The sequence below is a fragment of the Triticum aestivum genome, chromosome 6B, assembly GCF_018294505.1.
Source record: "Triticum aestivum cultivar Chinese Spring chromosome 6B, IWGSC CS RefSeq v2.1, whole genome shotgun sequence".
Lineage (NCBI taxonomy): Eukaryota > Viridiplantae > Streptophyta > Magnoliopsida > Poales > Poaceae > Triticum > Triticum aestivum.
Window position 1 is genome coordinate 169462454 of NC_057810.1, and position 14189 is coordinate 169476642.

Consider the following 14189-nt stretch of genomic DNA (forward strand, 5'->3'; position numbering starts at 1 on the left):
CACCTGCATATCAAAGGTATATATATGTTGTTAACCATAATCGAAAGTATAAAACATATGGCATAGTTGTTAGATACACATCTTTTGTTGCAGATGGTCGCAGGTTCGAAACCTGGGGGGCTCCACCATTTTTTATTTTGTAAAAAAATATATTTAGAGGTTTTTTTTTAAAACAGGCCACATGCCCCCTGTCGTGTCGCTGTCGCTAACAACGGGGTCCACACGTCTAGTCAGCACAGATTCCGTATACAAACGGGATAATCACCGTATTTGCATGTCCGAGTTAAGTTTTTGCACCACTTCAATGTACACCACAACTTCTAGCACCAAAGTGACAATTTACGCCAAGTTGTGGCACCACCAGTGTAATTGACTCAATTAAAAGTATTGATCAGTACAAGTTAAAAATGGTGGTCTGTTCAGAATAAAAGAAATGACAGAAATTCAACATGTAAAAGTTCAAGCAAAAAGAAATCCCATGCAATTCAAAAGAGAAAAGTACAAGTTGTAAAATAAGAGAAGTCCAGAACATCGTTGTAAAAAATGTTAGTTCAATTTTTTTTTGAAAAAATATCATTCATTTCGATGATATAAACCATGCAAGTACAGGGGCGATGATACAATAAACCGCTGAAAAATTACGAGCAAAAATATTACTCAAAGCAGGCAAAGTCTAGTTAGTGAAAACACGTTTAGTACAAACCAATGCAAACATTAGTTCAAGTACTATTTTTTGGAACCTTTCAAAATTACTCTCCGAAGAATGCATCAGTACGAACGCATACGTAGATCAGTACAAGTACTCTGTTTTTTCTGACGGAAAAACAGCACGACCGGTCTCACCGTAATCTAAATTACTTTTCAACGGTTGCGAATTTAAGAAAACATTCAACATGACTAAGTTTCGTATTTTCGATATCTTTCCAATGGTATATTATTTGCCTCATTTCGACAAACTTTTAAAAAAACGTGTTCGAAATCAAATTTGACTGTATTTGAATTCGTTTTTCAACCGTAAGGAATTAGAAAAACATTTCAATACGAAAAAGTTGTGCATTTTCCGTAGCTTTCCAACGTCGTATCATTTGTATCAATCCGACAAATCATTTGCGAAACATCACGAAAATATGTTTCGCCCAGAATTTCACCGTTTTCAAATTACTTTTAAATCATATAGAATTAGAAAAAACAATAGATATATGGAAGATGCGGATTTTCACCAGCTTTCCAACGCCATCTTGTTTGCTCAATTCTGACAAACCATTTAAAAATTAAGTCCAAAATACGATTCACGTTTTCAGTTTTGAAAAACCAGTTTTTTCAAAACTGCTCTTAAACCATAATGATTTTGTAAAAACGTTCAATATACTTGAAATATAGTTGTCAAGAGCTTTCCAACGATATATTACACGCCCCGTTCCGACAAAAAAATTGCAAAAACTTTTTGAACTAAAGAAGACGATCTGTTAAACAGAATTGAAAGCATCAGTTCAACCGCTTCGGAAACATCAGTACAACCGCCTGAAACTGTCAGTTCAAAAAGGTAACAGAATAATATTCTGTTACGCATAACAGAATAGCTCATATATATATGGGTATATATATATGGGTATAGATATAGATATGTGATGTGAAAGCCACCCATCATCTCCAATTAGAATAGTGTGTCCATACACGAATGCAATGTGGCCAAACGATTTCTGCCATCAGTATCTCAAATTCAAATCAGTCTGACCTTGTTCAATGTGTATACATTACAACATGCTCATTTCCAAACCACACCGTGCAGATCTCCGTTATATTCATGCATGCATGGGTTTCAAACATCATGATCTCTTATTCAAATATTTGAATTCAACTTTACATTGATTATGACTTCACCTAGTCTTTTACACCAACAAAGTCGTCTTCTCTTTATAATTGTACCACTAACTTTTTCTCGTGCATGCATGCACACACACTACCAGTCGGCATTATCCATCGCACACATGCAATCTTTTTCTTCAGGTCGGTCTCCCATGAAGGCACACACCCACACACATCCCCCTTTCCATTATATCGGGCATTCTTTATCTCACACGCGTGCATGCACAATGATCGATGTTCCTCTATGTGTGTGTGTATTGCTAGGTCTTTCATAGTTTTCCACACAAACCGATCAATTTATATATCTAGTGAGGTCTCACCCTCTTTCTCACGTCCACATCGATCAATCTATACCTCTCTATATAGGATTACGGGGTTGTTTGGTTTGAGACTAAGTTTGCCAAAGCTTGCCACACCTAAGGTTAGGCAAATTTGACCAACTTAGGTGTGTGTTTGGTTCAAGCCACATCTTAGGAAAGCCACACTATGGTCCCACATCACATACACACAACAAGTATGGCAAGATTCCCTTAGGCTTGCCAACTTGTCGCTCTCATTTTGAAGAACTAACCTTAGGCAAGTTTGGCAACATTGTATGGCAAAGTGTGGCACTCCTAGGCCTAGAACCAAACAACCCCTACATATATATAGGTAATACACCCACATTAATTATATATCCAACGTCCCCCTCTTATCATCCATGCCTTCCGCTTCATCTCTCAGACGCGCACAATGGCGAAGACAGGGGCAGCAAGGGCCCTACACCCACCCCCCTAACATCACTATATATCGAGGCTAATATGAATGTGATCATTAGACAATTGCTGGTAAAATGGTTTAAGTTCATGAATTGGCCCTCCTCGTAAAGGATTAGCAATGCTTGGCCCCCTAGCTCATTTATTTTTTATGGCTCCGCCACTGCGCGCAACAGTGCACATTCTCGCCCCCTCTCTCCAAATATCGATCTCGCACTTGTGCACTCCTTCATAGTCTCCCTCCACTCGGCCCCTCGCACCATCTTCTAGCCCCCACCGGATTTTGCCACATGTACAGTCTAGGAGACTCCATGGTTGAATTTAAGCATAATGCACAAACCTCAAAACAATAGTGGTTCTCCTTTGTTCTAGAATCTTCCGTATCATAACTGCACAAACTTTTTTTCTAGTTGAATTGACATTATTTGTTTTTACTTTATGCTTTACAACGCATTCCATGAATCATAAAATAGATTATGGGCTTCTTTGATTCAAACGATTCTCAAAGGAATTTTGGAGGATTCTAATCCTTAGGAATTTTTCCTATCTTGGTTGTTTTATTCATAGGATTGTAAACCATAGGAATTTTTCCATATGATTCATTTGCACTAGATTTCATAGGAAACATCCCATCCACTCAAACCTCTTTGAAAGTATTCTGTGTTTTTTCTATGCACAATCAAACACTCGTACAATCCTGTAGGATTCAAGACAACATTCTACTATAATCCCATGTTTTTCCTATTCCCGCGTTTTTGAAATCCTACGAATCCAAGAGGCCCTAGCTTTTTATAAAAACTAATTGATTTTGAATGAGATGAACTATAAGAATTAAACGAAGGTCTACATTGGGCATATATGACTCAGAGCTTACATGATATAGTGTGGTATTTATTCATAATTTGGTTGCAAAATCTGATGCATGCAATGCACTTGTACCTTACTAGTACTTCGAGTATGCGCAAAAGACGTAAATTAGAATTCCAATGGCACGCTACATTCATGAAGCCACATGGCACATGTGGAGGCGTTGTCGCGACCTCCTTGTGTGGATTGAACACAGTGACGTGCTGCTGGTTCCAGAAGAATGTACTCGTCCTCCCTGGGCCATACTGTCGGTACATGCACGAAGCGAAGATGTGCATGCATGCCACGCACACACTCATTCCCTCGCACGCACACGCAGGTACACGGGCGGACGCAATTTTGTACCAAGATCCACCCCATGTGATAATTTCACGCGTGTAAAGTCGTTCACTTCATTGATGGTCAATTAATACAGCGCATGCAAATTGAGTGGATGTGAAGGAGAAAGAAAGACATTACTACTCCATTGCGCGCATGCGAGTAGTTAAATCATGGGTTGCTAGTAGTACTTCCATTGGTCTCCTTCGTATTTTGTGCCAATTTTTGACAGTAACATAATATTTACGCATTTGAGCAGTGTAGTCTACTTGAAATTTATGTTCCGCTAAACTCATCGGGAGCCGTTTCGGGCCTCAAAACCAAAACCATCAATTAATCTTTACCTTATTCCCATCACATTCGAAAGCCTCCTCACACATACTAGTACGTACCAAACTTGAATGTGTTCCCACTATGCAGGTATTAGTACTATTGCTAGTACTTAGGTTATAAAAAGGGGAACTACCTAACCGAAAATTACTCTACCTTTCCTCCTCATAAGTGCTTCTTCTTCGTCCGTCCTTTCCATGGCCGGTGAGCAGAGCTCTAGGTCGAGAACTACTCGTAACCAGGGAGTGGCAACCAAGGCTGTGGGAAAAAAAGAGGGCTTGCCGCCACGCAGAGACCTCGAAAGATCTCTCATGGGCAGGCAATTGCTCCCAGGAGCGCCCTAGCCGCGGAGGCGAACATGCCGAGCCGGCGGCGCTGGAGTCGTTATCCCTCGACGGCTGATATGTCTCCAACATATCTATAATTTTTAATTGTTCCATGCTATTATATTATCTGTTTTCGAGGTTTAATGGGCTTTACTATACACTTTTATATCATTTTTGGGACTAACCTATTAACCGAAGGACCAGCCCAAATTGCCGTTTTCTCAGTGTTTCGAAGAAAAGGAATATCAAACGGAGTCCAAACGGAGTGAAACCTTCGGAAGAGTTATTTTTGGAACAGAAGCAATCCAGGAGACTTGGAGTAGACGTTAGGGAAGCTTCGAGGAAGCCACGAGGCATGGAGGCGCGCCCTACCCCCTGGGCGCGCTCCCCACCCTCGTGGGCCCCTTGTGGCTCCTCTAACCGACTTCTTTCACCTATATATACCCATATACCCCCAAAAACTTCCAAGAGCATAATAGATCGGGAGTTCCGTTGCTGCAAGCCTCTCAATCGGGACCCTGTTCTGGCACCCTGCCGGAGGGGGGGATCCCTCACCGGTGGCCATCTTCATCATCCCGACGCTCTCCATGACAAGGAGGGAGTAGTTCACCCTTGGGGCTGAGGGTATGTACCAGTACCTATGTGTTTGATCTCTCTCTCTCTCGTGTTCTTGAGGTGATACAATCTTAATGTATCGCGAGCTTTGCTATTATAGTTTGATCTTATGATGTTTCTCCCCCTCTACTCTCTTGTGATGAATTGAGTTTTCCCCTTGAAGTTATCTTGTCGGATTGAGTATTCAAGGATTTGAGAACACTTGATGTATGTCTTGTCGTGCTTATCTGTGGTGACAATGGGATATTCACGTGATCTACTTGATGTATGTTTTGGTGATCAACTTCCGGGTTCCTTGTGAACTTATGCATAGGGGTTGGCACACATTTTCGTCTTGACTCTCTGGTAGAAACTTTGGGGCACTCTTTGAAGTTCTTTTTGTTGGTTGAACAGATGAATCTGAGATTGTGTGATGCATATTGTATAATCATACCCACGGATACTTGAGGTGACATTGGAGTATCTAGGTGACATTAGGGTTTTGGTTGATTTGTGTCTTAAGGTGTTATTCTAGTGTGAACTCTAGGATAGATCGAACGGAAAGAATAGCTTCGTGTTACTTTACTACGGACTCTTGAATAGATCGATCAGAAAGGATAGCTTTGAGGTGGTTTCGTACCCTACAATAATCTCTTCGTTTGTTCTCTGCTATTAGTGACTTTGGAGTGACTCTTTGTTGCATGTTGAGGAATAGTTATATGATCCGGTTATGTTATTATTGTTGAGAGAACTTGCACTAGTGAAAGTATGAACCCTAGGCCTTGTTTCCTAGCATTGCAATACCGTTTGCGCTCACTTTTATCATTAGTTACCTTGCTGTTTTTATAATTTCAGATTACAAAAACCTATATCTACCATCCGTATTGCACTTGTATCACCATCTCTTCGCCGAACTAGTGCACCTATACAATATACCATTGTATTGGGTGTGTTGGGGACACAAGAGACTCTTTGTTATTTGGTTGCAGGGTTGTTTGAGAGAGACCATCTTCATCCTACGCCTCCCATGGATTGATAAATCTTAGGTCATCCACTTGAGGGAAATTTGCTACTGTCCTACAAACCTCTGCACTTGGAGGCCCAACAACGTCTACAAGAAGAAGGTTGCGCAGTAGACATTGATAACCCACAAGTATAGGGGATCGCAACAGTTTTCGAGGGTAGAGTATTCAACCAAAATTTATTGATTCGACACAAGGGGAGCCAAAGAATATTCTCAAGTATTAGCAGTTGAGTTGTCAATTCAACCACACCTGGATAATTTAGTATCTGCAGCAAAGTATTTAGTAGCAACGTAGTATGATAGTAATGGTAACAGTGGTAAAAGTAACGATAGCAGTTTTGTAGTAATTGTAACAGTAACAACGGTAAAGTAAATAAGCAAAGCACAATATGTGAAAAGCTCGTAGACATTGGATCAATGATGGATAATTATGTCGGATGTGATTCCTCATGTAATAGTTATCACATAGGGTGACACAGAACTAGCTCCAGTTCATCAATGTAATGTAGGCATGTATGTCGAATATAGTCATACGTGCTTATGGAAAAGAGCTTGCATGACATCTTTTGTCCTACCCTCCCGTGGTAGCGGGGTCTTAATGGAAACTAAGGGATATTAAGGCCTCCTTTTAATAGAGTACCGGACCAAAGCATTAGCACTTAGTGAATACATGAACTCCTCAAACTACGGTCATCACAGAGAAGTATCCCGATTATTATCACTTCGGGGTTGTTGGATCATAACACATAATAGGTGACTATAGACTTGCAAGATAGGATCAATAACTCACATATATTCATGAAAACATAATAGGTTCAGATCTGAAATCATGGCACTCGGGCCCTAGTGACAAGCATTAAGCATAGCAAAGTCATAGCAACATCAATCTCAGAACATAGTGCATACTAGGGATCAAACCCTAACAAAACTAACTTGATTACATGGTAAATCTCATCCAACCCATCACCGTCCAGCAAGCCTATGATGGAATTACTCACGCACGGCGGTGAGCATCATGAAATTGGTGATGGAGGATGGTTGATGATGACGACGGTGACGAATCCCCCTCTTCGGAGCCCCGAATGGACTCCAGATCAGCCCTCCCGAGAGAGATTAGGGATTGGAGGTGGATCCGTATTGTAAAACACGATGAAACTTTCTCTCTGATTTTTTCTCCCCGAACGTGAATATATGGAGTTGGAGTTGAGGTCGGTGGAGCTCCAGGGGGCCCACGAGGCAGGGGGCGTGCCCAGGGGGAGGGGGCACGCCCCCCACCCTCGTGGACAGGGTGTGGGGCCCCTGGCCTTGATTCTTTCGCCAATATTTTTTATATTTTCCAAAAGTTGTCTCTGTGAATTTTCAGGTCATTTCGAGAACTTTTGTTTTCTGCACAATAAATAACACCATGGCAGTTCTGCTGAAAACAGCGTCAGTCTGGGTTAGTTTCGTTCAAATCATGCAAGTTAGAGTCCAAAACAAGAGCAAAAGTGTTTGGAAAAGTAGATACGTTGGAGATGTATCAACTCCCCCAAGCTTAAACATTTGCTTGTCCTCAAGCTATTCAGTTGATAAACTGAAAGTGATAAAGAAAAACTTTTACAAACTCTGTTTGCTCTTGTTATTGTAAATATGTAAAGCCAGCATTCAAGTTTTCAGCAAACATTATGAACTAACCATATTCACAATAACACTTAGGTCTCATGTTTACTCATATCAATGGCATACTCAACTAGGGATGACAACACTTTCTCAAAACAATCATAATATGATATAACAAGATGGTATCTCGCTAGCCCTTTCTGAGACCGCAAAACATAAATGCAGAGCACCTTTAAAGATCAAGGACTGACTAAACATTGTAATTCATGGTAAAAGAGATCCAATCAAGTCGTACCCAATATAAACTAATAGTAATGCATGCAAATGATAGAGGTGCTCTCCAGTGGGTGATTTTTAATAAGAGGATGATGACTCAACATAAAAGTAAATAGATATGCCCTTCATAGAGGGAAGCAGGGATTTGTAGAGGTGCCAGAGCTTGATTTTAAAATAGAGATGAATAATATTTTGAGCATGTACTTTCACTGTCAACGCAACAACTATGAGATCTCGATATCTTCCATGCTACATACAGTATAGGCGGTTCCCAAATAGAATGCTAAAGTTTATACTCCCCCACCACCAACAAGCATCAATCCATGGCTTGCTCGAAACAACGAGTGCCTCCAACTAGCAACAGCCCTGGGGGAGTTTTGTTTAATCATTTCGATTTGCTTTGATCTTTTTGATCATGGGACTGGGCATCCCAATTACCAGCCATTTTGTCATGAATGAGGAGCGGAGTCCACTCCCCTTGAGAATAACCCACCTAGCATGGTAGATACAGACAGCCCTAGTTGAAACATGAGCTGCTCGAGCATACAAAATAGAATTTCATTTGAAGGTTTGGAGTTTGGCACATACAAATTTACTTGGAATGGCAGGTAAATACCGCATATAGGAAGGTATGGTGGACTCATATGGAATAACTTTGGGGTTTATGGAGTTTGGATGCACAAGCAGTATTCCCGCTTAGTACAGGTGAAGGATAGCAAAAGACTGGGAAGCGACCAACTGAGAGAGCAACAACAGTCATGAACATGCATTAAAATTAATCAACATCGAGTGCAAGCATGATTAGGATATAATCCACCATGAACATAAATATCGTGAAGGCTATGTTGATTTTATTTCAACTACATGCATGAACATGTGCCAAGTCAAGTCACTCGAATCATTTAAAGGAGGATACCACCCTATCATACCACATCGCAACCATTTTAATAGCATGTTGGCACGCAAGGTAAACCATTATAAGCTCCTAGCTAATTAAGCATGACATAAGCAACTATAATCTCTAATTGTCATTGCAAACATGTTTATTCATAATAGGCTGAACCAGGAACAATGAACTCATCATATTTACAAAAGCAAGAGAGATTGAGTTCATACCAGCTTCTCTCATCTCAATCAGTCCATCATATATCGGCATTATTTCCTTTCACTTGCACGACCGAACGGTGTGTACAATAATAATAGTGCACGTGCATTGGACTAAGTTGGAATCTACAAGCCTTCAATTCAAGGGAGAAGACAAGGTCGTATGAGCTCTAAATTAAATCAACAATCATGCGTATGAGAGCCACTAAACATTTTCATTATGGTCTTCTCCTCTCGACCCCAAAGGAAAGAAAAGAAATAAAAATATTTACACAGGAAAGCTCCCAACAAGCAAAAGAAGAATGAGAAATATTTTTGGGTTTTCGCTTTAATTGCTACTATAAGCATGGAAATTAAACTAACTAGTTTTTTTTGTTTTTCTTAAGGTTTATCAAACACACAAGAAGAAAGCTAGAAAAATGAATTAAACTAGCATGGATAATACAACGAAAGAGTATGAGCACCGACGACTAGGATAAGTGTGTGTGAACTTGAATATAATGTCAGTGAGAAATACGCACTCCCCCAAGCTTAGGCTCTTGGCTTAAGTTGGTCTATTGCCAAGGACCGCGGCTACTCTCCCCGGTGTACTAAGGAGTGTCATCTAGATACCACTGGCTGGCGATCTCCTTCGGATCCCACTGATAACAGGATGGACGATAATGGTCCAGTGGCGGTTCCGGCTCAGGCTCTGGAGCTGATGTCTGGCCTCGGTGCGCATACACGGCCGACGGCAAGACAAGGTAAGGTCCTGCAGTTAAATCAAACAAAGAAGGTGCAGGCAGGGTAATAATTTCATTGTGTTTCTTATGAAATCTCGGGTTATACAGAAGCATCTTATCATCATTGTCAACAATAAACTCATGCGCTACCATGCTCCTGTAATCTAAAAAGGTAGGGGGCAGCAGTGTCTCCTCTTTCTCATAATGCCTAATAGGTATCTCAAAATGTTTAGCAAGGCGTGCAGCATAGATACCTCCAAAAATGGGGCCCTTTGTACGGTTTAGAGTTAACCGTTTAGCAACAACGGCACCCATACTAAAAGTGTTATCACCAAATAAGGCATGGAACAGAATAATAATATCAGGAACACTAAGGTTTCCACAATTTCCGCGACCAATTAAGCATCGACTAGCAAATATGGCAAAGTAGCGTAAAACAGGAAAATGTATGCTAGTTATTCTTGCATCGGAAACCTTCCTCGATTCCCCTATAGTAATAGTGTCAATAAAACCATCCACATCTTTACGATGTGGTTCATCTAGGCTGCCCTCAAAGGGTATTCTACAAACCGCGCAAAAATTACGTAATGACATTTCCTTAGCCTCATCATATAAATGAAAAGCTACTGAAGGAGGTGAATTCTTAGGGTAATTTTAGAAGTTTTGCACGAAAGTATTGGTAAGTAAGAGATACTGTTTGATCTGGTCGTGGAGGAAGTCGGTGAGGCCCGCATTTTTAGTCAAAGGATAAAAGTCTTCATAAATCCCGGCTGCTCTTAAGAAATTATCACAAGGCCACTCACACTGCCTTACTTCCTCTACGCGATGAAGATTATACTTGGCCTTTTCTTTCTCCTTAGCTTGTTTATCCTTGGAGCTTTGGCTAGAAGAGCCCCTCAAAAGCAATCTCTTCATCTTTTTCTGAAAATTTCTGAAATTTTTAGTAACTTCAAAATAAAAGTGAATCAAACTAAACAAGATTGATAGCAACTACTCCCACAAGTGCCTAGAACCTATATCATGCATTAGAATTACTTGGGACCTCATAAATTTGACATGCAAGCTCAAGAACAGGGTCACCTAGGCAGCAAAAATTTGCAATGAATAAAGCACTAGAACAAAAACTAATTGGACCATTGGAGGGGTCACATACCAAGGAACAATCTCCCAAAGCAGTTTTGCGAATGGAGCTTTGAGCAAGGAGATCGAAAATCGCAGCAAAATGAGCTAGAACTCGTGCTTGAGCTGTATGGGGATTTTTTTTGGGATGAAGATGGAGTGTGTGGGTGCAGGAATAAGTGGAGGGGGCCACCATGGGCCCACGAGGCAGGGGGCGCGCCCAGGGGGAGTGGGCGCGCCCTGGACCCTCATGGCCAGGTGCTTGCCCCCCTGCTGTGTTCTCAGTGCCTAAAATCCTCAAATATTCCATAAAAAATCATACTAAATTTGCAGGGCATTTGGAGAACTTTTATTTTCGGGATATTTTTATTGCATGGATAATTCAGAAAACAGAAAGATAATACTACTTTTGCTTTATTTATTCTAAATAACAGAAAGTAAAAAGAGGGTACAGAAGGTTGTGCCTTCTAGTTTCATCCATCTCATGATCATCAAAAGGAATCCACTAACAAGGTTGATCAAGTATTGTTAACAAACTCATTCTGAATAGCATGGAACCGGAGAAATTTCGAATAACACTAGGTTACCTCAACGGGGATATGAACATCCCCTATAATAAGAATATCATGTTTTTTCTTGACAATAGGAAGAGGAAATTCAAAACCTTCAATAATGATAGTTGGATTTTTTCCAATAGAATTTATGCTATGAACTTGAGGTTGTTTTCTCGGAAAGTGCACTATATGCTCATTACCATTAACATGAAACGTGACATTGCCTTTGTTGCAATCAATAACAGCCCTTGCAGTATTCAAAAAGGGTCTACAAAGGATAGTCAACATACTATCGTCCTCGGGAATATCAAGAATAACAAAGTCCATTAAGATAGTGACATTTGCAACCACAACAGGCACATCCTCACAAATACCGACAGGTATGGCAGTTGATTTATCAGCCATTTGCAAAGATATTTTAGTAGATGTCAACTTATTCAATTCAAGTCTACGATATAAAGAGAGAGGCATAACACTAACACCGGCTCCAAGATCACATAAAGCAGTTTTAACATAGTTTCTTTTGATGGACCATGGTATAGTTGGTACTCCTGGGTCTCCAAGTTTCTTAGGTACTCCAGCTTTAAAAGTATAATTAGCAAGCATGGTGGAAATTTTAGCTTCTGGTATCTTTCTTTTATTTGTAATGATATCCTTCATGTATTTAGCATAAGGGTTTACTTTAAGCATATCAGTTAAGTGCATACGCAATAACATAGGTCTAATCATTTCAGCAAAGCGCTCAAAATCCTCATCATCCTTTTTCTTGGATGGCTTAGAAGGAAAAGGCATGGGTTTTTGAACCCATGGTTCTCTTTCTTTACCGTGCTTCCTAGCAACAAAGTCTCTCTTATCATAATGTTGATTCTTTGATTGTGGGTTATCAAGATCAACAGCAGGTTCAATCTCTTCATCATTATTATTGCTAGGTTGAGCATCAACATGAACATTATCATTAACATTACCACTAGGTTCATGTTCATCACCTGATTGTGTTTCAGCATCAGAAATAGAAATATCATTGGGATTCTCAGATGTGTCTACAACAGGTTCACTAGAAGCATGCAAAGTCCTATCATTTTTCTTTTTCTTCTTTTTAGAAGGACTAGGTGCATCTAAATTATTTCTTTGAGAATCTTGCTCGATTCTCTTAGGGTGGCCTTCAGAATGCAAAGGTTCCTGAGTGATTCTACCAGTTCTAGTAGCCACTCAAACAGCAAAATCATGTTTATTATTTAGTTCATCGAGCACATCACTTTGATATTTAAGTACTTGTTCAGCTTGAGTGGTAACCATAGAAGCATATTTGCTAATGAGTTTAAGTTCATCTCTAACTCTAGCAATATAATCACTCAAGCGTCCTATAATGAAAGCATTACTCTTTAATTCTCTACCAACATAAGCATTAAAACTTTCTTGCCTAGCCATAAAATCATCAAATTCATCTAAACATTGGCTAGGGAACTTAGTAGACGGATTTTCAACCTTATCATATCTATAGAGAGAAATTACCTTTACTACCTGTGTCGGGTTATCAAGATAATGTGTTTCTTCAACATGTGGTATATTAAGATGTAACACCCACGATGCGGCTATATCTCCCAAGTGTCAAAGCACGACTTAGAGGCATAACCGCATGGTGGTTTTGTCGCAAGAAGGGTCATCTTCACACAATCCCATGTAATGAACAAGAATGGTATAAAGAGAGTTGGCTTACAATCACCACTTCACACAGAACATAATTAAGATCATACATCATTCAAAATACACTCATAGACCGGCTACGGTCAAATCCAAATGAAAAGAAGACAACCCCAAATGCTAGATCCCCGATCGTCCCGACTGGGCTCCACTACTGATCATCTGGAAACGATACATAGTAACGGCCAAGGTCCTCGTCAAACTCCCACTTGAGCTCGGTTGCGCCATCTGCGCCGGTATCCTCGGCACCTGCATCTGTTTTGGTAGAATCTATGAGTCACGAGGACTCAGCAATCTCACACCCGCAAGATCAAGACTATTTAAGCTCATAGGTAGGAAAAGGGGTAATATGGTGGAGCTACAGCAAGCACTAAGCATATATGGTGGCTAACATACGCAAGTGAGAGCGAGAAGAGAAGCAACGCATCGGTCAAGAAGCTAGAAGTGATCAAGAAGTGATCCTGAAACTACTTACATCCAACATAACCCAAACCGTGTTCACTTCCCGGACTCCGCCGAGAAGAGACCATCACGGCTACACACACGGTTGATGCATTTTAATGAAGTTATCTACAACTGGACAATAACAAATTCCCATCTGCCTCATAACCGCGGGCACAGCTTTCGAAAGATAATATACCCTGCAGGGGTGTCCCAACTTAGCCCATCACAAGCTCTCACGGTCAACGAAGGATATACCTTCTCCCGGGAAGACCCGATCAGTCTCAGAATCCCGGTTCGCAAGACATTTCGACAATGGTAAAACAAGACCAGCAAGACCACCCGACTGTGCCGACAAATGCCGATAGGAGCTACACATGTCTCGTTCTCAGGGCACAACGGATGAGCAGTCCGTACAACTAAAACGAGACTTCGAGTTTCCCCGAGGTGGCGCTGCAAAGGGCTCTAGTTTGGACCAACACTCGGAGGAGCACTGGCCCGGGGGGTAAATAAAGATGACCCTAGGGCTCGCGAAAACCCAAGGGAAAAAGGCTTAGGTAGCAAATGGTAAAACCAAGTTTGGGCCTTGCTGG